General features: G+C 43.6%; 1 protein-coding gene across 4 annotated transcripts in view; it reads left to right on the plus strand.

Moving 5' to 3' along the window:
* The first annotated feature begins 1,132 nt into the window (after positions 1-1,132).
* Positions 1,133-23,122, plus strand: part of GPRIN3 (GPRIN family member 3) — a 35,469-nt gene continuing 13,479 nt past the window's right edge. For 2 of the 4 annotated variants that reach the window (XM_071742845.1, XM_071742842.1), the window contains exon 1: positions 1,561-2,105. The gene's annotated coding sequence lies outside the window, so the exon portion shown is untranslated. Of the gene's footprint in view, positions 1,534-1,560; positions 2,106-2,554; positions 2,705-23,122 lie in introns of those variants that run through there. The other 2 variants (XM_071742844.1, XM_071742843.1) reach the window with 2 other exon arrangements.

Consider the following 23,122-nt stretch of genomic DNA (forward strand, 5'->3'; position numbering starts at 1 on the left):
TTAATTCTAGGAAGTCTGGAGATACTTCTTTAAAAACAGGTAGTTTATCAGAATAATGAAGAGGAGTTGAACACTGACTCTGTGCTAATCTGACCTTGTGTTCTTGACTCAGACACAACCAGGGGGAGGATCCAGCTTTATACAGCCCTCCAGAACACCCAAAAAAAGTAGCAAGATTGTAAAAAGAACTAAATAAAGAAGAGCTTTTGGGAACCCCTGGCTGTGCTAGTGCTTGTAAATCTTTTCATTTTCCTGATAAGTTTGGTCATTTTACTCACCCTCACTTCAGTGAGGTTCCTTTACATTTGGGATGTTAAGGCCCTTAAGAGTACTGCTGATTTGGTTTTGGCACATGTGAAAAGGTGGTAATGCTGGTAAATATTGGAAATATCTTTTATATTTTCCATAGTTAAATAACTGCCAGAAAGCCACATTCAGAAATGGCTATTACATAAATATGTACTGATCTTGGTGGCTGCTGTTGGGGAAGAAATTATATATGCCACAGTATGTAAGGAAATGTAAGATGTTCTTCATGATCTCTTAACCCAAGAATCAGAGATTTAGGATCAATAATTGAGCCAGAGGGTGTTTTGCAAAGCAGCGAATGGGATGTGTCCATTCACATGGATCAAGGGAATATGACTGAATGATAGTTACAGTGATTACAGAGAAACAGTATTTCCTCAGATCCTCTAATCAGATGTTCTTTTTCCCCAAAAATCTTTTCTCTATCACGACAGAGTTCTCCTTGCAGGTTGTCCTATCGTTTTGAAAATCGTTTTGAAAATTTTTGAAAAAATAAAGGTTGGAAGACCTTCCCAGTTGAAAACCCATGCTTGACTTGAATCTCTGGGCACTGATGAACCATTTCCTGTGACTGCAGCAGAGAGAGAAAAATCCACACTGATGGAAATAAACTGAAATTAGATCAAAGATTTCCAGACAATTCTGAGTCCTAACCCTACAATGTCTTTTGCGGCTCGTATTTTTTGCTTGGATCTAACTTTTTGGTGGTTGGCTGCAGGCAAACAAGGCAGTGCTTCATTCAAACACAACAACCCCAAACTGAAAGCCTGACGAGAGCTGCTCCGCATTTGCATACACTGCAATTCCACACGCAAATTCGCACAGCTCCGCAGGCGAAGGGCTCCTTAGGTGCGGAGGTTGCTCTCCGGAGGCACTGTTCCTCCGCTCCGACAGGCAGGACTAGGAAAAATGGACGGAATTAGGGGATTTGGGACGTGAGGTTATAGCTCTCCTGCCATGAAGCAGCTTAGTGTATAGTTTCGTTTCAGGAGCTGAGAACACCGAGCTGGCAGAAGAGGCAATGCAGAGCAAGCCCCAGCGCACCGTCGGGGCTCGGACAAAGCTGCCAAGCTCTCTCGGGGGGGCTGCGGAGGGGCCCGAGGGCTCTCAGCTCAGCCCCGTGTGCCTGAGGCAGAGCAGAAGTCTCCAGCGCCCCGGGCTGTAAAAGCCAGGAGAGGCCTGAGATGTGGCTGGAGCCAGCTGGGAATGCCTCCTTGGAAGCAGGTACCTGCCAGCGCCCTTCGGATTCGGGAGAGCTTGAGGCGGAGGCTCAGGAGCTAAGCCCCAAGGAGGGGGTGGCGAGGTGCCCTCCCCGTGGGCTCAGCCCCCCCGTGGGAGCTGCCCCCCATCCCCACTGCCACGGGGGGGAGCCCGGCCCCTGCCCTGCGCCGCAGCCCAGACGCTCCCCGCCTCTCGGAGCAGACCCGGGCACCGCAGCAGCTGCGTGCAGCCGGGAGGCGCAGCCGCCAGCTCGGCACGGCTACCGAGGCGGCGGGGAGTCTGGCCCGGCCAGGATGTGACGGCCTCCTGCTGCCTTTTGCTAGTCGCCACCAATCACCTCCCCCTTGCCCCGCAGCGGGGAGGGCCACCCCATTCGAGCCCTCCTCTCCCTCTGTCTCCCTCTCTGTTTCCCTGTCCCTCTCCCTCCTTCCTTCCCTCCACCCGCCCGCCCTCCTCCCGCCGCTGCACACCCCGAGGAAGGGCTTGTTTTCCTGCCCGGATGCTGAATTTCTCCGCAAGGTCATCCCTGCCCGCGGCGGCAGCGCGCCCCCGGCTCCCTGGGCGCTGCCACGGAGGTAAGGGGCGGGGGAAGCGGAGGGGCTGGGGGGGTCGTGAGAATGTACACACACACGTACATACATACGTACATACACACACACACACACGCACGCACACACAACCACACACACACACACGCGCTAACAGGCACAGAGCAAGTTTTTTCCGGCGCGGGAGAGGAGCGGGGTAGGTGCGAGGACAGGTGACCGGGGCATGGCGGAGGTGCTGGGAAGGCTGAGCCGTGCCCGGCGAGCACGCCCGGAGCAGCCGTGTTCTCCTCGGCTGGGGAGGGGGACAGCCCCGAGGGGGCCTCTCTAAACCTTGTGGTGTTTTTCACCCGCGCTTGGAAGGGGTTTAGCTCTCGCGTGACCGGGAGAGCGGAAAACTTGAAAGGAAAAAAAAGAGAAAAATAAGGTGGCCCCCACCGCTGCGCACGGGGCTGCGGCGACCGGGCCGGGCCGGGCCGGGGGATGCGCGGCGCGGTCGCCACAGCAGCGGCGCGGTCGCCACGGCAACGTGTCGGCGGCCGAGGTGTCGCAGCGCGGAAGGTCCCCCGAAGGCCACCGCCGTGGGAGGGAGCAGTCCCGACCCCCGCCTTCCGTCTCCCCGGTGTGAGGTTGGTGGCAAAGGGGCATCCCCCAGGCCCGCCCCGTGCCCTCTGCTGTGGCCTCCCCGGGGCAAAGCCAGACCCGGACAGAGGTTGCGGGTCTACCGAGGTACCCCGGGACGGGCATCTCCGAAACCGTGATCTCGGGGGAGCTGGGCTGAAAGGGGGAGGGTGTTCCGCTCAGGTGGGGAGCTGGGGTTGTTGCCGACGGGTGACAGGATGCCCTGACGGCTGGGCTGCTGATGGTCACCCCTGTCAGTGCCTGTTGGCTACAGGCGGCTGGAGCAGCCTGGCTCGGGGTGTTGGGGCCGGTCAGGAATCCCTGGAGAGCCTTTGCTTTCTCCTGTTGAAGTCGGTGACAATCTATAGATGGTCTTGGCAGCTCCCAGTCTGTGATTTGTGTTGTCCATAGATCGACCTCCTTTTTTTGTGCCCCGGAAAGGCCTTGGCTTTGTTAGTACTTTTTTCCTTCACCCTTCTTTGAGGATAAAATATCGATGCTGATGGTGGATTTATTAGTCATAAGGAATTATTATGATCCCTTAGTCTAACCTCTTCCATAATATCAAGCAGACTATTCCCCAGTGAGTCCAACACACACAAGCCCACCAGCCTCTTCAAACAGTGATGATTTAATGACTTCCAGCGATGGGGAATTTACTACATTCCTGGATAATTTGCTCTGATTGTTAAACATTTACATCTTTTTTTCACTTTGAACTTTTCTGATTTCGTCTTCTAGCTACTGGATCTTGTAACATCTTTGTCTATCAGATTAAATAGCTAGCTCGCTCTCTCCTCAAGGATTTAAGGGCAGTAATTAAATAGCTACTTAACTTTGTCTCTGATGAGATAGATTGAGCTCCCTCTGTCTCTCCCTGGAATGCAGATGCTTGCCCACTCTTCTCCGAGCCCCTGTGGTTGTCTTTGCTGACCACCAGCATTGCACAGTTGATTTTCAGGAAGGCTCTTGTTAGAGTCATGTGTGGAGATAGTAACTTCATGCTCAGTATTCCCCTGTCTATTCACCCAATGGCATGAACTTTTCTTTCCCACGACCACACAGTGGGAACTTAAGTTCCATTAGTTATGTGCAGTGATCCTTGTGTTTCTTTGCGAGCCAGGGTTTTCTCAGAAGCTGGCTGCCTGTCCTGTAAAGGGCATTTAAATGAAATCTTCTTACAGGCATAACTTTGAATCTGCTTATATTAAACGGATTTTTCCTTTCTCCTATCACTGCACTTCCAGGGAGACTGCAGCTCTGGAATGATGGTAGAACTGTAGCGTTTCTCCCTCTAGAAGTCAGCTGAGGGTTTGGGGGCTTTTTTGGGGCCTCCATTCTAAAATCATCTTTCTTATTCTTGGTAGCATTTACTCCAGATGACCCTAAAGTTATTTGAAGTTTACTGGGGGAGGAGTTACACTGAGTAATATACAAACTGCAAACTGAAAGTGCCCTTTTACAGTGACTTGGTTTTGTAGCTGCTTCATACACCTGTGTCCAACTGTCCGTGAGACACAAAGAGATTTGTTTTCCTGTCTTACAAAACTGTAAATCTCACTGCTGGGTATGATCTCTAGGCTGATACATACATTATCATTACATTGCAAATTTTTAACTTGAATTTTGTTGGTTTTACGTGGTCCAAAGTGCTTAAGTCTGGATTTATAGCTCTCTTCAGAAAGTACAGTACATGAGAGAATGGGCCGAGGTGAATGTTGTTGGCAGGGTATTGTCAAGTCTTCTAGTAGCATTTAGCAGCTCAAAAGGGAACTTGAAGGATTGACTGAGAAGTGTGAAGGCACCAGCTGCTGGGAGATGGTAGAGAATAATAAAGTTCTTTGAAGCAGGTGTTTTTGTTGGATTTTTGTTTTGATATGTTTGTCAGGGGTGGGTGTAATCACCTGGATTTACACTGAAACATTAATTGCACATTGAAGGAAGGTGATGTATAAAGGTCTGAAACGTAAAGACTTTATATGCAGAGCATCCCATGAAGTGAGGTGGTAGTATTTGTGAGTAAGGTTTGTTTGCAGGAATAAAGATAGCAGATTTCAGTCTATGAAATGACCCAACTGTCTTCAAAGTGTTAAAATTAAGAAAAAGTACTTTCTGATCTGACTGAAGTGTCAGGAAAATTAACTTGCTTGAAAATTCATGTATAAAAGATTGTATGAAGTATAAAGAGTGATGGATGAATGAGGCACCCTTAAAAAGTCTGAAAATCATTACTGAGCTCAGATGTTGCATCTGATAGAATAATGACTGTATCAGCTCTGGAATTGTGGTGCATTTTCTACAGGTGTCAGCAGCTTAGGAATTTTTTGTTATGCATATAACTGTATATCCCCCCCCCCCAATATGAAATTCTGAAACTGTATTACCTGGGAGACAGCTTCCCCTATCTATTTAAACATAGCTTATCTTCTTCAGGCTGGGCTAATTTCTCTGAAGAGCATGAATATTTTTCCATAGGATGACTGGTTCCAGAAGTTACCCATTCTTGAGTCATGATGCCCAGCCTGGGGTCAACCCACTGTAGTAAGAACAGTAGCATTAATTCATCCTACAAGGCTAGGATGGACAGGGGATGGTATTTTTATGAGAGTCAAACTTGCAGTGTAAGCTGAAAACAGTCCAACAAGTGCTAAGTTAGAGTCAGATGGATTTCATTAGCATAAGATGTTGGCAGTAGTAAAATTTATGAGATTTGGATCCTGCAACTGTTACTGCCACCTTTTATTTTAACAACATAAATCCCCTCCCTGAGATGCAGCTGAAGATAAGGAGAACCTGATCATAATAAGAACAACATCCCGCCCCTGATTTGTTTGTGAAATCATCTCTGAGGTAGGAGTGAAAGCAAGCTGCTCATAATCTTACAGCTACTTTAGTAACTTGTATGATTCTGCTTCTAGCAGTGCATAATTTCTTACTTTACAACCCCCTCGTTAAAGGCAGAGGTGGGATATAGGCTGAATCTGTTGTCTTTCAGTTTAAGAGCAATCCTGGATTAAGAGTTGATGATATCTAATGGCATCTAATACCTTCAGGGCTGGTGAATCTTTCACACCTGGCCTACAGGGTTATGATTTGAGTCTATTTGTGCATAATTTTTAAAAACTAGTTGCCTTGTACTAGGCAACTACAACTACAAGGCAGTACTTTGATATTGCTATGGAAGATTAGAAATATAAAGAAAGTCACACAGGGTTGGCTATGTATAAAATCTGGATACAAATTGGGTGCCCCAATTATAAGCCTGGATATTATATGACAAGATGTCTAAACTGATCCCATATTTAGTGTTATGTATTGGATCAGTTAGGTAAATATCACCTTGAGAACTGGAACAAAACAAAGATTGGTAATATTTACTTGAATAAAACAAGTTTGAATATGTTCTGAATGAAATGAAATTGCGTTCCAGTTGGAAAAGCTTTTGAGAGTGTTATCATCTGAGCACAGTTTACTTATGCAAACAGTAAAAATAGAAAAGGGCCACATATATCTGTTTTATTATATACATGGACTTTGAACTCAGCAACAGTTCTATAGAAACAAAAGCTTCTACTGATTGAAAATTGAATCAGTTGATGATCAGTTACTTATTAAAGCTGAGGGATTTGTTTCTTTGGAGTCCATGGCTAAGAGTTTGGGTCTTAAATTAGCAGCAGATCTGAAAGGGATCTGAAGGGAGGGGAGGGCAGGGCAGGGGGGAAACTACACCAACTCTTGAAAACTCCTAAAAACATATGCAGGGTATGAGGGAGGGAGGCAAAGGGAACACTGAAGACCAAATGAATAATGACTAGGAACCAGTCTAATACTGTTTTGTCCCAATTTGTCCTTTGTCAGCAGTGGGCAAGTGTACTTGGGAGAAATAATTAAGTGGAGGGAGGAATGTCAGCAATCACAAGTGTTCCAATGAATTGCTGGAAGAGCTTCTATCAAGGTGCTACACGCACACCCACAGGGACACAGAATTCTTCCATACACGCCCCAGGATCCCCTCTGTGATCCTGTGTTACAAAACTTTAGGACAGGTATGGAAACTATTACCATAGCTCGTATCAACCAGACATCCAGGGAGATCCTGTTGGTTTTTTGAATGAACCAGGACCAGGAGTCTGTCTATTACATCTGTAGTTGTAATTGTTAGCAACACTCATTACTTTTACTGTTAATTTTACTATTTTTATTTTACATTAGTAAAACATGGTAATAACAGCTGAGTTTGCTCACTTCCTTGCCTGTTTTTCTGCCTCTGAAAGTAGTTCTTCTAGAAGGACAAAGTGTTAATCAAAGGAGAAGCAAACAGACACCCCAGTGCTTTGTTAAATTAGTAGTATCTGTACTGTTAGCATCTCTACATACTGTTAGTATCTGCATCTGACATTGTGAAGACCAGCTGTGAGCTGAGTCTCAAAGCTTGTATCTATTGGCAAATTATAACAATTAATTTTCCATGATAAATTATATCACTGTAATCTAGCTCTGGAGATTAAAATATTCTGCTGAGGGACTATGAGCTATTTCTCATCTCTTGGGCAACTCACAGTCACTACTAAGGAAACAAACTCAACTGTGATAAAATAGATATGAAGCACATTACTAAGTGGGAACCTTCATGGTGAACGGAGCCAGGAAGCAGCAGCAGCACTAAGTTTAGAATAATTCATATTCTCCATGGATTTATCGTGGTTACATAGTAATAACATATTTACTGTCATTTGTGTGTCTGTACATTAATGCATACACACACATGGGGGAAGAGCAGTGTTTCCTGAAGGGCTGGTAGCCCAGCAAAATCTGGCAAGAGCTAATAAAGCAACCCCAGTGGTTGTGTTTGCTGCACCTGTGTGTGCTACTGAAGCATAGCTAGGGACTGAAGTAACTATTACAGGAAAAGTTGCTTGAAGAGAGCCTGCAATGAGAGGTAATGTAATCCTGCTGTCTGAAAAAAACAATATACCAATCATAGGCAGAAAGTAGTGAACAAATAATTCAGAGGCAGATCTTTTATTGGCCTTTTTTTCTGACCTTTTATTCTGTTAAATGGACCAGGTGTTTCTAAAAATCTTAAAGTGAACAATGTTTGCTTGAATTGTCTCTGTGACACCTGTATCTTGAGATTCTGCTGTAGCTCAGTGATGGTAATTAATATTGTCAGCTCTCCACAGCCATCATGCAATTATCACCACATGGTGTTTTGTCCCCAAGAACATGACTTTCTATATGTGGATGTGGTTTTCTTTTGCTTTTGGAGAATGTTGAACAAATACTGGTTACTGTGATCAGGATCCTAGATTGTGTTCTAGTGATGAAAATCTCTTTCCCAGTGATGCTAATGTGCAAAGAAGCAAAAAGCCCTGTTAAAAAAAACCTAAAGCACACACACCAAAAAACCCCACACACCTAAAGCCAACAAAAAGACCCACATAAAACAACCATGCCAAAAAAAAAAAACAAAAACCAAACCCAAAATACAAATCACAACAGGCAAAATGGAACAAGGTGCTGTGCAATTATTTTTACTGCTCTTTGTGCAAAAAAACAACAAATTCAAATAGAAGACATGAATAATGAATACTGTGCTACCTCATGACTAATCTTGAAAGCATACTATAAAAAACAGTGGCTTCTCTCAAATTATGATAGTTAAGTCAGTGAAGATTAAATTCAGAAATTTTCCTGTGACTCCAGAGCATTACTACACTAGACCTGCTGCTCCATGGAAAAATCACTAGAAATCTGAGAAAATCAATCAATCAAAACAGCAGGGATTTCTAACACAGGATAACAAAGGATCTGATGTTACCCTAAATTTGCATAAACAGTAGTCAGTTCATTAACATTTGTGTGCAAAACAAAGAAAAAGTGATGTGGTTGTCCAGAAGTTTCAGATGGATGGATTTTTCCTTTCCTGGATGGAACAGAAAAGGCAAAGAACAGTAGGCTGGTTACTAATCTGCTTTTACATGGTTTGGGGAAGAGATGAGTGTTCCTGTTGGGAGTGGGTAGAGCTGGAGCATGGTTTCTCTGGTACCAGGGAAACATGATGTTTGTCAGCTCAGGGTAAGCAGAATTCCTCAACCCAAAGCCACGCTGACTGAAAGTGATTTTTCTACTCTTGGGCTGTCACTTTGCATTAGTAAGGAAACTGTAAAACATGCTGAAGTCCAAGGTCTGGTGTTTTACCTCCTGTGGGATCATAGTGCATCGAGTAGCATGGCTGCAAATATTCAGGGAATGGACCCTCCTCTTCCATAGGACCCAAGTCTCTGACCATGGACTGTTCCCAAAAGCTGCATCAAACAGCAGAATAAATCTGGAAAGTTGGTGTAGTGGACTAGGTAACAAATCTAGCAAAGAAAATTATGTGGAAGGGCACTGTTGCATTTTAGCAAGTCCCCATTTTCTTAGAATGGAGCTTCAGGTCAGAGGAGTTTTTAGGATGCCCTTTGGATACTGAGGAATTAACTTGGTATCACCAGTCTCAACTTCAGAAAGTGTAGAGGTGTAAAAGTCCCGTGTTCAGCTCTCTTGGAAGCAGTCTGGCTGTTGGGGAGTTAGGTAGTTCTTAGGCTAGAAAATGCTGCAGGATCATCAGCCCTTGTTTTTAACAAACTAAAGGGTCATTACAGTTAATGTCACTCTCTTTCCTTTGAAGCATCAGTTTCACAAAAATCTTCACACATTTGAAAGACCTAGCTTTAGAGATGAGTCATTAGAAAAATGATAAAATAAGTGTGCTGGGGGGGTGGGGGGGGTGGGTGTGTAAGGAATAGTAAAATTAATGTGATAAAATATTTGTCAGAAAGATGATACTCTGAGAAGAGCTGTATGGAAACAAGATTACAGTATTATTCCACCCTGAAAGGCTGGTATTTCACAAGTACTGAAACTTTCATAACACTTCAGCACACCATGGCATTTCCATATTTATTAAAAGAAAATGTTAATCCTTCCCTTGAGGTTAGTAATTAGGGAGTATCTGGTAAAAGCCAGTAAACAGTCTATGAAGGTCTGTGTATCAAAACCCAGGTTTCTGCTCAAACTAAGTAAGCAGTAGCCCTACAGGATCTCTCTCAGCACTCTGAAAAGCAAAATAGCAGTTTCCATCCAGTCTATAGGGACAGATATCCCAATGACAAATACAGCTGTGATAACATTTGACACTTCTTATTTGCAGCACAAAAAGCATTTTCACAGACAGGGCAAGTGGTAGTCCTGACGATCAGCCCAGCCCATGATACGGCAGGATGAAGTGACCAGGCTTTTGGTCACTGCCTGCTGCCCAGTCTTTCAGAAATCCTGTTTATGCCATAAGCATGCAAAACTACTAATTGCAAATGTGCTTTCACCTACCTCAGCCAAGAGCTAAACAGACTTGAAAGATTCATAACTGCACATGGTGACTTCAGTCAGAGCTGTACAGAACCTGTGACTGAGAACAGAGGGTACATGGGGCTAAATTCAGCTTGGAGCCTTAGCCTTGTGCAAGTGATGCTAGAAATGCATGAGGATGCACTGTGAACACTGACTGAGGAATAAAAGCTGTTCATTAATTTCCAGAGAAGTCAGTCACGTTCCATCAGGTGATGCAGAGGCAAGCTTTAACAAATGGCTATTGCAGAAGGATTAACTTCATTAATTTAGCTGCCTTTGCTTTTGGAACTTAGGAATTAATCCAATTTGTTGATAGTTTATTTCTCGATTAGCTTGATGCCTAAGAAATGGAAGGGATAAATAATTTACTTCTGTGTGTAGCTGGCATAGAAACTGAGCCATAGATCTTACCTTGGATGAGGAAAGGGGTCTTTACCTCCAGGCTGGATTCATTGTACACCTCAGCTAAGAGATAACAATTCAGACCTCAAGTCATGGAGTTACTTTATCATCATGTGCAATGAAAGCAGATAATACTGTCATGAGGCCTGGGAGCCTTCTGTCAGAAATATTCTTGTACTAAATGGTCTGTTCTGAAAGTTCCTTTCAGCTGAACCATGCTTGGCCATTATCATAGAAACACGTGCAGTTGATACTGGGAAACAGTAGAACAGTATTTATACAGTTCAAAAGATGCTTTTAATATGAAGGGCCTCAGGGGAGTATTGCTTGGAAAACGTATTTTTGTTACAAAATGACCTGTTTTAGAATTATGGTTTGCTGTGCTGGGCGGAGCAGAAAGGTGGCAAGAGGCTTGCCAAAAGGATGGACAATAAGCTCCCTAACACTTGCTCCCTAACAAGAAGAGGAGTGAACTGAGTTAACTGTGAGTTAATAAGATAGCACATGGGGTTTTTTCAGCTGGATTCCTGCATGCAGACTGTGTGTATGTGTCTGTTCTACCCCAATGAACGTGCCTGCAGGAATGTGAGCAGACGTTCCCGTCAGCAGCCAACCCAAACAGGCAGACAGGGAGAGAGCCCACACAATGTCTGTTTGAGCTGCTCCTCAAAAAGCCTCAGGAAAAGAAAATCAAATGAAAGGAGGATGAAGCTAATAATAGTTTTGTTAAGTATCTACCAAGAAAGCAAGCTTCGATTACATTACATTTCCAACATGAACCCAAGGAGGGAGCATGTAACAAGTGTTATTTGCTGTTACTCATCAGTTCCATCTGCATGGATGTTCCAAGACAAGCCATGTGTTGTTGCTTCTGCAGGAGCAAAGTCTACCTTCTAGTGACTAATGAATCCCACCCACTCAGCCTCTGTTTGTATCATCTTTTGCCTGTTGAAAGCTTTCTTCTTTTTTTTTCAGTGTGATTTGTAATCTTAACTTCAGCAATCGAATTAGTCTTTAGCTACCACATGAGTTCAACTAGTTGGCAATCACAGCCACAACTACTACTGTAAAAATCACTTCAGAGTCAGTGGCTAAAAGGCTGCTCTGAAAGCAAAAAACAAAACTTTAGATGGGTGAAATTTGACCCTGTAGTTAAAGCCTGTAATTGCTTTGAGGCAAATCCTATCAGATGGAGCTGCCAGAGTTATCCAACCAGAGATATTAAACTGCTAAGAAATTATTCCAAACACCATACTTGCCATTCTGACATGAAGCCAAGCAACATCATCCTTTCAGTCATCCAGTCTTAGGCAATTGATTCAGAATGAATTTAGTGCAGGTGAGGTAGAGATGAATGGACAGAATATTTAGTCATAGTACTTCAGCCAGCCAGTAGCATGCCCTTTGAAATCCTTGTCCTCTATAGTCTTCAGTGATTGTCCTGAAATACTCCTGGATTGTACATAATAATGTTGCCACCTTAAACAGTGGTTAATGATGATGATGAACTGCCAAACAATTAAAAGTTAAATTGTACAGCAGCTTCTGCAAACCCGGAACATGTGCAATAGTTTGTTGCAGTAGCTTCCTGTAATTGAATTTAGGAAGGACCAGAGTGGTAGAAAATTTGCAGAGAAAAAGACACTGAATAGATCTTGTTATGACCTCCTCTTATCTGTGGCTGCAAAAAGGAATTTTTTAATCACCTTTGTACAGTCTTCCTGATGCTTCTTTGGTTCTTGTGAGTGGTTAATGAGTCAACATCTCCTCATATCTTGAATGGAAACAAGAGTAGCAGAAGTACCTGTTTTCTAGCAGACAATGTGTTGGCTCTCACTAAGATTTTGCATAGTGGATTTAGGCACATTTAAATGCAGTCTGGGTGGACCTGTTAGCTTAGTTTTGGAGAACATTTTGAAGAAGACATGCACATGAAAATTATATATTACCCTATATTACCCATTGTATTAATGCAGTATTTTTCTGTCTCTCCTTCCTTCTCCTTCTCTGTCTTCCTTGAAGGCTGAATTAGTGTGCTGCATAGGTAATTTCATCCTTGGGCTCCTGAGCTGAACTCCATGACCAGGATTTAACTGGGATAGCTCTCCTGTAGTCACCCGGTCTTGATTTGAAATTCTTTGCTGCTGACAGTTGAAATGATTTATCAGTCATATTCAATAACTTATTTTGCCTTTCTTGAGAGAGGGTTCCCTGTCTGTGAAGGACGAGAGGGCAGTCTTGGGGGAAAAAAGGGCTTTCCCCTTTTGCAGGTAGGCATTTCCTTAGTTAAGTCTATTTGCTTTCCTTTTTTTTTTTTGCTTCTTATGTCCCTGTTCACAGAAAAATTCTGTACAGTCAGCAGCTTTTTGAATAGTGTTTTTTAGTCAGCCAATGAAAGAAAGAGGCCTAACAGATTGTCAGAAAAAAAATCAGGAAATGGAAAAAACACCCATCAGAGGCTTAGAAAGACAGAGCAATGCTTAAAATGTCCATGTTGAGGACCCAGGGTCAGGTAGCACAAGGTATGAACATGGTCACCATGGCAAAGATTGAAGCAGTGATAAAACTGTCTTTCAAAAGGATTCTCTACCATGGTGCAAAACATGATTTAAAAGTGTCTATTTCTTGAGAACAGTTTCCTGGCCTTCAGCTACATGAAGCTGTGAAATGGACTGGCAAGGAGCATGGAGTAAGAGACAGATGGGGAATCAGTGCTGGAAGAGCATTCAAGTCTAGGTCCAGCAGGCAGAGGGCCAACATCACATGCACCAAACAACTTACTTTCTCCTGCATGTCCTCTTTTTTCTGGCAGAGCAGATCTGCCTTTTGCCTCCTACCTCTTCTTCCCTTTTTACCTGGACAGAATTCACTTGGTGCAGAGATAAATCAGCCTCAGAAATGGAGTGAAGTCATTGAACCCTTGTGGAAGAAGGCTGGTGTGTCAGGATCAGCATTTATCCTCATTCTCCTCATTTTATGGGGGAAACTTAGGACTGAGACACACTAACCTTGGACTTCCTACAGCTGAGCAACTTGATCTGGTTGCTGCCCAGAGAGAAGACTGAGGTGCTAATGAGTTTCCAGAGGTTGAGGCTTTTCCCTTAAAATAAAGGGCAAAGACCCCACACTCAAGGGAAAATGAGCACGATTTCTGTCCTCCTGGAAAAGGAAGAGTGTGAGATTTTTTTAAGCGGTTATGGGGGATTTTCCAGCCCATCTATAGTGCTAACCAAACATCTGTCTCTCTCAAAGCACCTCTGGTAGCAGTCTGCATTTGCAAATTTTTTTTTTTCCTGTTGGAGTAGCACAAACCCAGCACTTTTTTTTGTGTCTGCCCACGCCTGTGGTTTAGAGTTGTTAATAAGCAGATGAGGAGCAGAGTGAACAGAGCTGAGGTAGTGAAGATCAAACCACTGTAATTACCTGGACAGTGCTGACCTGCATCTGAGCAGGGATGAAGGGGAAGGTAGAGTCTCCTCACCTTACTGACAGCCAAGGTTCTTGGAGTCAGGCCTGAGATTTTCACAGTATGGTTATACAAGGAATACCTGATAAATTGTTCTTTGTTTCCTAGCTTTATATTCTGGACTTGCCTGATATTCTGACCCAGTTTTCTTCTCTGTCTACATACTTTTTCTATTTGTTCTTGATCTGCTCTGCCTCCTCTAAACAGGCTGCATGTTTATAGGAAGGGTCATTCAGAACAAATTACCATCCTTGCTTTGTGCAAAAGAAGCAGCTCACCTGTAAGAAGGAAAAAAAATTAATCAAGTCACTTGCTCAGTATCTCATTTCCTGCTGCTCTGGTTCACACTCGATGGCCTCCACTGTGTTGTCAAACTTTAAAACCACATCTGATCCTTGCTGAGGAGCAAGAGCATTAAGAGAGGCTATTCCAAAAGTGCTCACTTCCTTGTACAAACATTTGCAGATCTGCAGTGATTTCAAGTATTTTCCTTGGGTAGATGGTCAGTACATCCTTTTTTTGTTCAGCTTTAAGATGGGGTTTTTGGGGTTTTGTGGGTTTGGGGTTTTTGGAGTTTTGTGGTTTTTTTCCTTCACAAATGCTGACACCAGCAGCATGTTCTGTATATTTGTTTAGTTTCCTGGCCTGTGCTTTAACAGAGATAGCAGTCTGCTTTATCTATTCAGGACTTGCTGCATGGCAGTAATCCAGCAAAGGGAGTCACTCCTTTGAATATTTTTTAGTAATGCTTCAGAAGTGGATCTCATTTCCTATGCTCATGATTGTAAAGAGTTTTTAGTAGCAGATGATGAGATGCAGGAGACGGATGTTCTGTAGTTAAATCACTGATATTAGATGCTGTTGCATAGGGTTTTTTTGTCATCTTCAGCTGTGTGAGCTTCCAAAGAAGAAGCAGGAAAAAAATGCCACTTTCTGCCTCTGTATCTTGCCCAGTTAAGCTCTGAGTGGTATCTTCAAGAAGGTTCTGTGTGGAAATAAACCAGCTTGTCTATAGTTTCATACTGGCTCAGAGGTTGCCATGTATTTTCTTGCTCCTTCAACTGCCTCTGTGCATGAGGCATTTGTGTTCAATGTGAATCCAGTAATTCAGCCCTAAGCTGTGAATGATCCTTTTTCACACCTTGCTCAGCTGACTTAGAAACAAGGACAGAGCTGTCCTGCAGCCTCACTCACTCACCCTAGCAAGGCACAGCCTGACTTCAGCCCACCTCTGGGATTTGCAGGTTAAATATGGTGGCATCTTAAGCAAGGGCAGCTAAAACTGCTCCAAAGCAGAGTGAGAAGGAACACAGCCTGATGTGAGACAATAAACTCTGTAATTGCTTGGGGCTGCCACAGCTCTTTGGTTGGGTTTTTGGGGTGTTTTCTGGTTGGGTTTTGTTTTGTTTTTTTTTACTTTTGTACAGTGAAGCAGCTGTGTGTGGCTTGAGAAACCTGCAGCTTCATCATAGGTGAAGATGAAGTGGAGGGAGAGCTCATGGGGCTCTCTGGTTTGGGCTTGGCCAGGTGGTTGAGGCAGCCAGCTCCAGTAAACATGAGACTTTGTTAAACTCAGATGTAATACATCCTGTCGAGCTGTCATTTTAATTAATGCTAATTGTGCTCATTAACTAATTTGTCAGTCATCCTGAGGGACAGCAATTCAGGTTAAAGTTAATGTCTTTTAACAGTGCCTCCATCACAGTGTGAGCTGCATCAGTCACCTGATACATGGAAATGTAAATATGCCTGGCTTAAAAGCAGAAGAAAAGTGAAGAGGTATCCCCAGCATTAGGCTGAGTGTAAACCTTGAATTCTAGCTCTGGAAGATCCCAGCCCTGGACAGGAGTGGGGATGTTGCATTAGCTGGTGTAAGCTGTCAGGGCCTTGCAGAGGTCCAGGGTATGGTCCATGCATCTGGTATGGATAAGGTAGAGGTCAAATCACAATGGGCAAAGCTTTGGCTTATGATGACTCCAGTAATTGTTTCCCAACATAATTTAGCTTGGAAAGGGTTCACGAAATAAAAATGCTGGATCTGTGTTTCCAGCATGTTTTATTGAACTTGTTTCCAGATTTTGCATCTTTTAAATATTTGCTGTCTTAAGGAAGTACTTCTGATTTTAGTTTCGTTCTGACACAGTTAGGTTTTTCCAAATCTCAGATATTAAATAAGAATTTATCTTGTGAGTACTGTGTTTTTTTAAGAATTTAGAAGCAGAGAATGTAATTATTCTTAAGCCTGTGAAAATCCAAATTTAAAGCATAGTATAAAAAGCTGCAGACAGTTGGATGCCTTAGTCCCCTTTTGTTGAGGCTGAAAGGATAGAAGCACATTGAATCTAAGGATAAAAATACATGTTTTGAATAAGCCATTGTTAGGAGACAATTCCAATAGAAGGGAGGATGATTCCTGTGATTGTTAACGTGAGAGATTTTTATACCCCTGGGCTGCCTGCAAGAGCAGTTCAGAAAAGCTATTACCATCAGACACCTGTGGGATGGGTTGCAAATAATGAGTTGTTCCTAAAATATGCTGTTGTACATCACAGCTGTTGGTGGTTTTCTTTGCTGCAGGAAGACGGAGGTGTCGCGAGGGTGATTTGGTGACCAAGTTGGCTTCCTCAGTGCTGGGGAAAGCACTGCAGTCTTTGGTTCAAGAACATCCATGTGGTGGATGGAGAAGACTTAGGGGCCTCTCTCTGTCCTGCAGAGAGCTCTGGTTATAGAGTGAATTTCAGGATTCAAAGTTAGTAACGTTTGGGAGTTGATTTTCACCAATGCTCACTTGTTATCAGTGCTGGTACCTCCTTTTCCTCAAGCCAAGAGCCAGAGCAGTAAGTTTCTCTGCCACAGTGACAGTCACTGTCATCTGGGAGGTTTCTGAGATGGGTCTTTCAACACCATCTGCTAGCTATGTGCAGCAAAAGACAGTCATGGTATGGTTTATAGGTATATTTTACCATTGTCATTTGCCTTCATTATTGTGAAGTGGTTGGAAGCCCCCCTGTGGCTGCAGTGCTGTGTATAAGGTTAGGCTGTTCTGTCATTTCTGGATATAAAGAGTGGTGGTGTGACTATCTGCAGTGTGTGGCAAGTGTTGCTTTTCCTGGCTTCACAGGGTAAAATTTAGGATCTATAGCCCTGCCTTTGGTTGGTTAGCACCTCTTGCCTTGCCTATTTCCCATATGCTGTACCTTATCTGTTAAAAAAAATAATAACTAATGAGGTGCTTGTCTTTGGTTTGGTCCAATCCCATCAGATTCAATGGTCAACAAAATAAAGCTGATTACCTCAGGTAAAGAAAAAGAAAAAGAGTCTGAGACTGAGCTGACTGCTTTTCATGTAATGGTCCCATTGAAGTCATATCATAAGCTTGCATGGCTAAGGTGAGCAGGCAGGTGTCCTTAGCTGGATGTACATGTTTGAGTCATTGCCCTCAAAAGAAAATTTACTGGTGGTGTAAAGATCCCACTGAACTGCTCTGATTTCATCTCTGAACACCGAAGGCTTCCAACCTGCAGCCGTTTGCTTTCCTGCAGAGCCTCAATGCATCAGACAAGAAGTGGCCCAGCACATGGCACTTCCTCTCATGTGTTTTTTGAGAAGGTGTTTAGCAGGAGGTGGCTCACTGGGGAGATTATTTTGTTCTTTTTACTGCTCTTATTGTCAATGACAGAGAGTGGCAGAGCAAAGCGAGAACGTGAAGAAACAGGAAGCAACTGCTGAGGTAGTGGCAGGAAGAACGCAAGATATTTTTAACTGGTTTTTTTGTTGTTGTTGTTTGGTTTTTGGGTTTTGGTTTTTTTTTGAAAAAAAAGGATAGCTCTTTCAGCTGCCAACCTCTTTATTCACATTACTTGTGTTTCTGGTGGCCAGGAGGCAAGAACAGACATGGTGAGATCATCAACGTGATGCCTTTCTTAGGTTAATCACACACTACAACAAATTTCTGTTACAGTAATGACGGGTTAGGCTCTGCATCCTTCTTGTCTAATTACATGCCATTAGGAGTGGTTCTTTTCTGCTAGGCTAACACCTGTAAATTACAATGGATATGTCCTTTGCCAGCTGCCTGTTATGTGCAGATCCGTTTCCTTCTCTAATACTCAGCCCAGCATCTTCATTAAAATAATACGATGTGTGAGGAGAAGTTAATTTCTCAGATGGTGTGTGAGAGTTAAACATTATCGTTGGCTTTCACCTTATGCAAAAGACATTCCTCCTGCTATCACCTCTTCCAAGGCAAAATTTACTTAATTGCAAGATTAGTTTAAAAAAAAAAAAGCAAAAAAAACCACCTGCTACAATACCTTTCTCTGAACACCGATAATGTGGGCACTCAGCAGCAAAACAGGCTCTATTAACAAGGGTGCTACCACCACTCCTGGGGCTGCTGCAGCTGTGTGCTGAGTGTTTGCATTCAGTGCACAGGGGGGATGTTCTTAAGGAGAAGGTCACAATGAAATGCAGGTAATTTGCTTTTGAGGATCTGAAAGCATTTCTGAAAGAAATGACATCCTTCATCCCGTGGAGCCACCCTTTCCAAGACAGACCTACTTACTCAGCAGTAGTTGTTTTCCTGACTACACAAAATGTGATTTTGGTTTTGGTCCAAATCCCAATAAATGTATGTCCTATAAACCTCACCATCACAGTTGTTGCTGGCAGACTGGGTGTTTTAGCAGAGAAAGCAAGAACAGCATGGGCTCTAAGGCAACGTTGTGCTGTCACCCCTCAAGGTGATCACGCTTCATTATAAATGAAGTTACCTTTTTCCTACACAGCAATGCTAATGTATTTATTGCTGGCTATTGTTAAACTGCTCTCTCAAAAAACAGGGGGTTTTTTCTGTATGTCAGCTGTCAACATTCAAAAGCATCCAGCTGCGAGAGATGCATTAATGAGGGAATACATTGCACAGTGCTTTATCAGACAGAAGAAGATAGGATAGATAAGGAACAAAATTCCTATTTGTTGATGGGCAATTCTGTTGCTTTCAATGCAGAAGTTGAAAGGTCCATACAATGTCCTCTTTACATTCCTCAAAGAGCACTTGTTGGTTTTTCTAAATAATGATAAACTGAAGAAAAATAATGTGGCAGTGAGCTGTGTGAAATGAAGTCACCTGCCCGATGTGGACAGCAGGTTGCAGGTTTTCTTTCATGTGCATGTGTCAGTGGTGTTCATACAGATATCCTCTGGAAATGTGGCTTACCCTTGAAGTCAGGCTGCACATTCTTAAAAGTCACTTCCAGTGTCAGATACTGAAATTAAAAAAATGTGCTGATAAATAATGAGGCTAAACATAGCAGCATGATTTAAAAAAAAACAAAACAAAATGTGCATCCCTGTGGGTTTTATCCATGTGTCACGTCCCCTCTAGGGTGGCCAAGGATACAAGGTAGGAGTGTAGCTGTGCCTTATGCAACTGTTCGAGCTGACTGCAGTCAGTGTGGTTGTTTGATTTGGCTGTTTTCTCAAAGTCATTTATCCTTCCTTTTCACCTTGGAGGAGAAAGACTGCCAGGCTCTTGGCAGTGTTCTGCAGCAAGCCCGGTGTTCAGCAGGGACTTGAGCATCCTTAGACTCCTCGCCAAAGAAAGCCATTTCACCAGGTGCTGTGACCCTGGGAGGAGGCACGTGAAGAGGGTGAGCTGCAGCCTCTGCTGCTGCCTCAGAACCCTCCCTGCCTGCAGGGAGGATGCTCAGGAGCTGAGTGGGAAAGCAGAGGGGCAGGATGGAGACATGGGGCAGAGTAGGGGACATCATAGGGAGGGAGGTGTGGAGGTGATGCACATTCAGGCTGCTGCCCACGCATCCTGAGGTTTCTTCAGAGGTTCTTTTGAGAGATCCTAGAGGCTACTGTTATGTGAGGATTTCAGCTTCCCCTGGAAAAGGCTTTTAATCTGTGGTTAGGAAGTGAGCTCGGAAGGCTCAAAGCTTCAAGGGCAACAGATGATGCCACAATTCTTAATTTTCGTTCCGTTTCACATATGTTGATTTTTAGCAGTCTTCTCAAGACTGTATTTTCTACTGTGCTTAAATATTGTTTTTCGATCTTTAAAGTATTGGAGTGCAAAGGAATCCCATTTTTCTTCTGGAAACCCTAAAGAGTTATGCAAGGTGGGGGTGTACCTATAAATTCTTAACCACTTGGTCTTTACTTCCATGGAACAAAGCTGCTTTTACAGCACTTCTTTGTGCACATATTTGGCCATGGCCAGAGGATGGTGACCTTTCAGTGGAGTCAGCCCAGCTTTGCTGCTGGGGAACCTCAGAGTGAAAGTCACCAAAAAAGGATAATATGATTAAAAGCAAAATGCAACCCAGAGTGAAGTTTGTTTGCATGCAGAAGGTGTACATCAGGGTGCTAACAACACACAGCTCTGTGGACAGGCACTGGAGCTGGATGTGGTGGTTGCTGCTTGTCTCCTGGCCAGGATGAGATGGGGCTCTGCCCACAGGGAACAGATGGAACATGAGTGAGAACATCCCATCTTAGAGCAGAGCTGTGGTCATACTTCTTTGTAGTTGGACATCTTTTTAATTGAAGGGTAACTAATTGTTCTGCTGCCAGCAGGAGAGTAGAGCTGAATGTACCCTGTAGAGTTTTCAATCATCTGTGGTTTGGGGCTTGCCTATTTAAAGCAAGCTGCAGATATTCACACTCATCTGTCTCTGGAGCATTTGGAAGTGTTTGCACCTCTGGGCAACTCCTAAGGTGCTCATATGTCTCTGGAGCATTTGGAAGTGTTGGGGTGAGGTTCTGCTCAAGCTCACAAGTCCAGACTCTTGGATGAGCTTGTCAGCACTGTGCCATACCCTGGTGGCCATGGGACTTGGACTAGTTCGCACCCTTCAGCTTGATGTTTAGGGCAAAAAGGTACCCCACATCTGGTTCAGACCTGCCTGTCTGCACTCTTTTTATACCAGTCTAAAGCTGCTTTGGCCAATACTGATTTTTCTGACAAACCTGAGGGCATGCTAGGAATGGCATGACTGATGCTTGCTTCTAAATTGGAATAAACACTCCAGCACCAAAATTACACATAGACAATCCCTTGTGCTCACTGCAGAGTACACGGGAGTATTTAAGAAATCGTGTCTCCAGGAGCATCTTCTGCAGCCTGCTGGACACAGCATTTCTGGACTCAGGAATTCAGCAAGAGTCAAGGGAGCACAGAGACCATAGATTTAAAGAGAAAATGTGCAAGACTTACCTGCAGAAACAAAATCCAGCAGTGTGATCTTCATGCTGCAGTGAAAAAATAATGTAAATGTTAGATTTTAAAATGCATTTTAAATTAAGCAAATTTGGTTTTGCATCTAGTTAAGTAGACCATACAATTCACAGTAAGATTACTGTAGTCTCTTGGAAAGGTGAACTTCAGTTTGTCAAAAGCTCAGTGAAATGAAGGAAGATGCATAGCAATTTGCTTTGGATTAGGCCCAGAGGCCACCGTGCCATTTGGTGGGACTGACTTAACCCATTTTCTCATCTGCAGGTTGTGAGCAGCAGATTAAGCTGAGTTTTGTCCTTCTAAAGTGGAGCTTCCATGCTCTGCACTTTGCAGAGTTAAAGCCTATACATAGCAGAGAGAGGCAAGAAGAGAGGAATCAGCAACCAGAAAAAATATATATTCAGCTTGTACAAAATATTGCTTAATCTTCAGTATCTGTCAGGCTAATTGCCAGCCAACTCTTTAGCAAAAAAATGGTGATGCATCTTGCCCTTGATTGGTGACCCAGTTTTCCTTGGTTTATTACCATTGAATTACAAAGCAAGAACAAGCAGAGACTGCCATTTCTCTTAAATACTTACACTCTATTTTTCCATTAGGACATGCATCCCATTTTTCTATGCTCCTTTTTCATGTTTCAGCATCATATCTTGACACCTGTATGAGCAGACAGGCTGGGTGCTGCAGGCTGTGCCTCAGCATCCAGGAGGAAGAGCTGTGAGATCCTGTGGGGATCCAGAGCCCTGGAAAAGCCCTGGAAGGAGCTGGGCTTTCCTGGGGGCTATCGGTGCAGTTCAGTTGGGAATTTCAGCTGATCTAGGTGGTTAAAATGGATTTTTAAAAGTGTTAAAAAGTGTTTCTAGTGCAGGTGCTAGGAGGGGTTTTAGGTGGTGGATTTTTTTGGTGGTGTTTGCTTCAGTGCTAAGATGAGTGACCTAGACTTCCAGTGAGGTTTGTACAAATAAAGGTCCTTTTCTCACAGGGCACACGTGTACACTGCCGTGGCCTTTCATATAGGCCAGATATGCAAGGGGGTTTCACACATAGGTGTGCATTCATTTCCAAAGGTGATTGAAGTGTGTCCTTAGATTCAGAAAATTCTTAAATTCCTGGTAGCCAGAAGCAGCAAGGCCATCCAGAGGATCTGTGTGTGAGCTAGGACTTCAGGCTGGCCAAAGCTTTCAAGTGTATCTGACATTATTCTACAACAAATGACCCTACCCCAAGAATAATAAAAATATTTGAAAAGCTTTTCAAATAACTCCCCCACACACATACATAGAGTTAAAAACTCACAGATGAGAACTGTGGTTTATAATACAGTGAAAAATAAAAATAAAAAGTTAGATAAGGCAGGTCCTTGCTCATAGGCATCTCCTTACACATAGAGAGGGCTGAAGCCAGCACTGGGATTCCTGAGCTGTATGAGACTGCCTGGTCCTCTCTGGTCCTCAGGAAGTTCTTCATGTCATGTCCCAGCTCCTTCTCATCTTCCACTCCAGCATTTGCTCCATGGCCTGTCAAGCTGAGCTGTGTTTTCCTTCTTCTAGAGAGATAGCACCAACCCAACAGCTGTTTTAGGGAACACCACAGCGTATGACACATGATGTCTGTGACATTGTGCACTGTTCTAACCTCAGGGCAGTTGTGATAGAGTCAAATGAGGCTTTGGATGTGAACTAGTGTGACCCTCATATGGTCATACTATTGAACGAGTCCAAATCAGCTTTCCCTGAGCTCAGATGCTGCAAAAAAAGTGCTCGGATACCATGATGATGGGCTCAGCTGATGAGAGGAGTCAAGGTGAGTTGTAGTTTAAGGCAGCAGAAAAGCATCAAGAAGCAATAGGAGAAGGTTAATAGTGGAAAAGACAAAACCCACCTTCCTTGCACTGAAAGTAGGCAGCAATAGGCTGTTGTCTGA

Source organism: Heliangelus exortis, chromosome 4 (assembly GCF_036169615.1).
Source record: "Heliangelus exortis chromosome 4, bHelExo1.hap1, whole genome shotgun sequence".
Lineage (NCBI taxonomy): Eukaryota > Metazoa > Chordata > Aves > Apodiformes > Trochilidae > Heliangelus > Heliangelus exortis.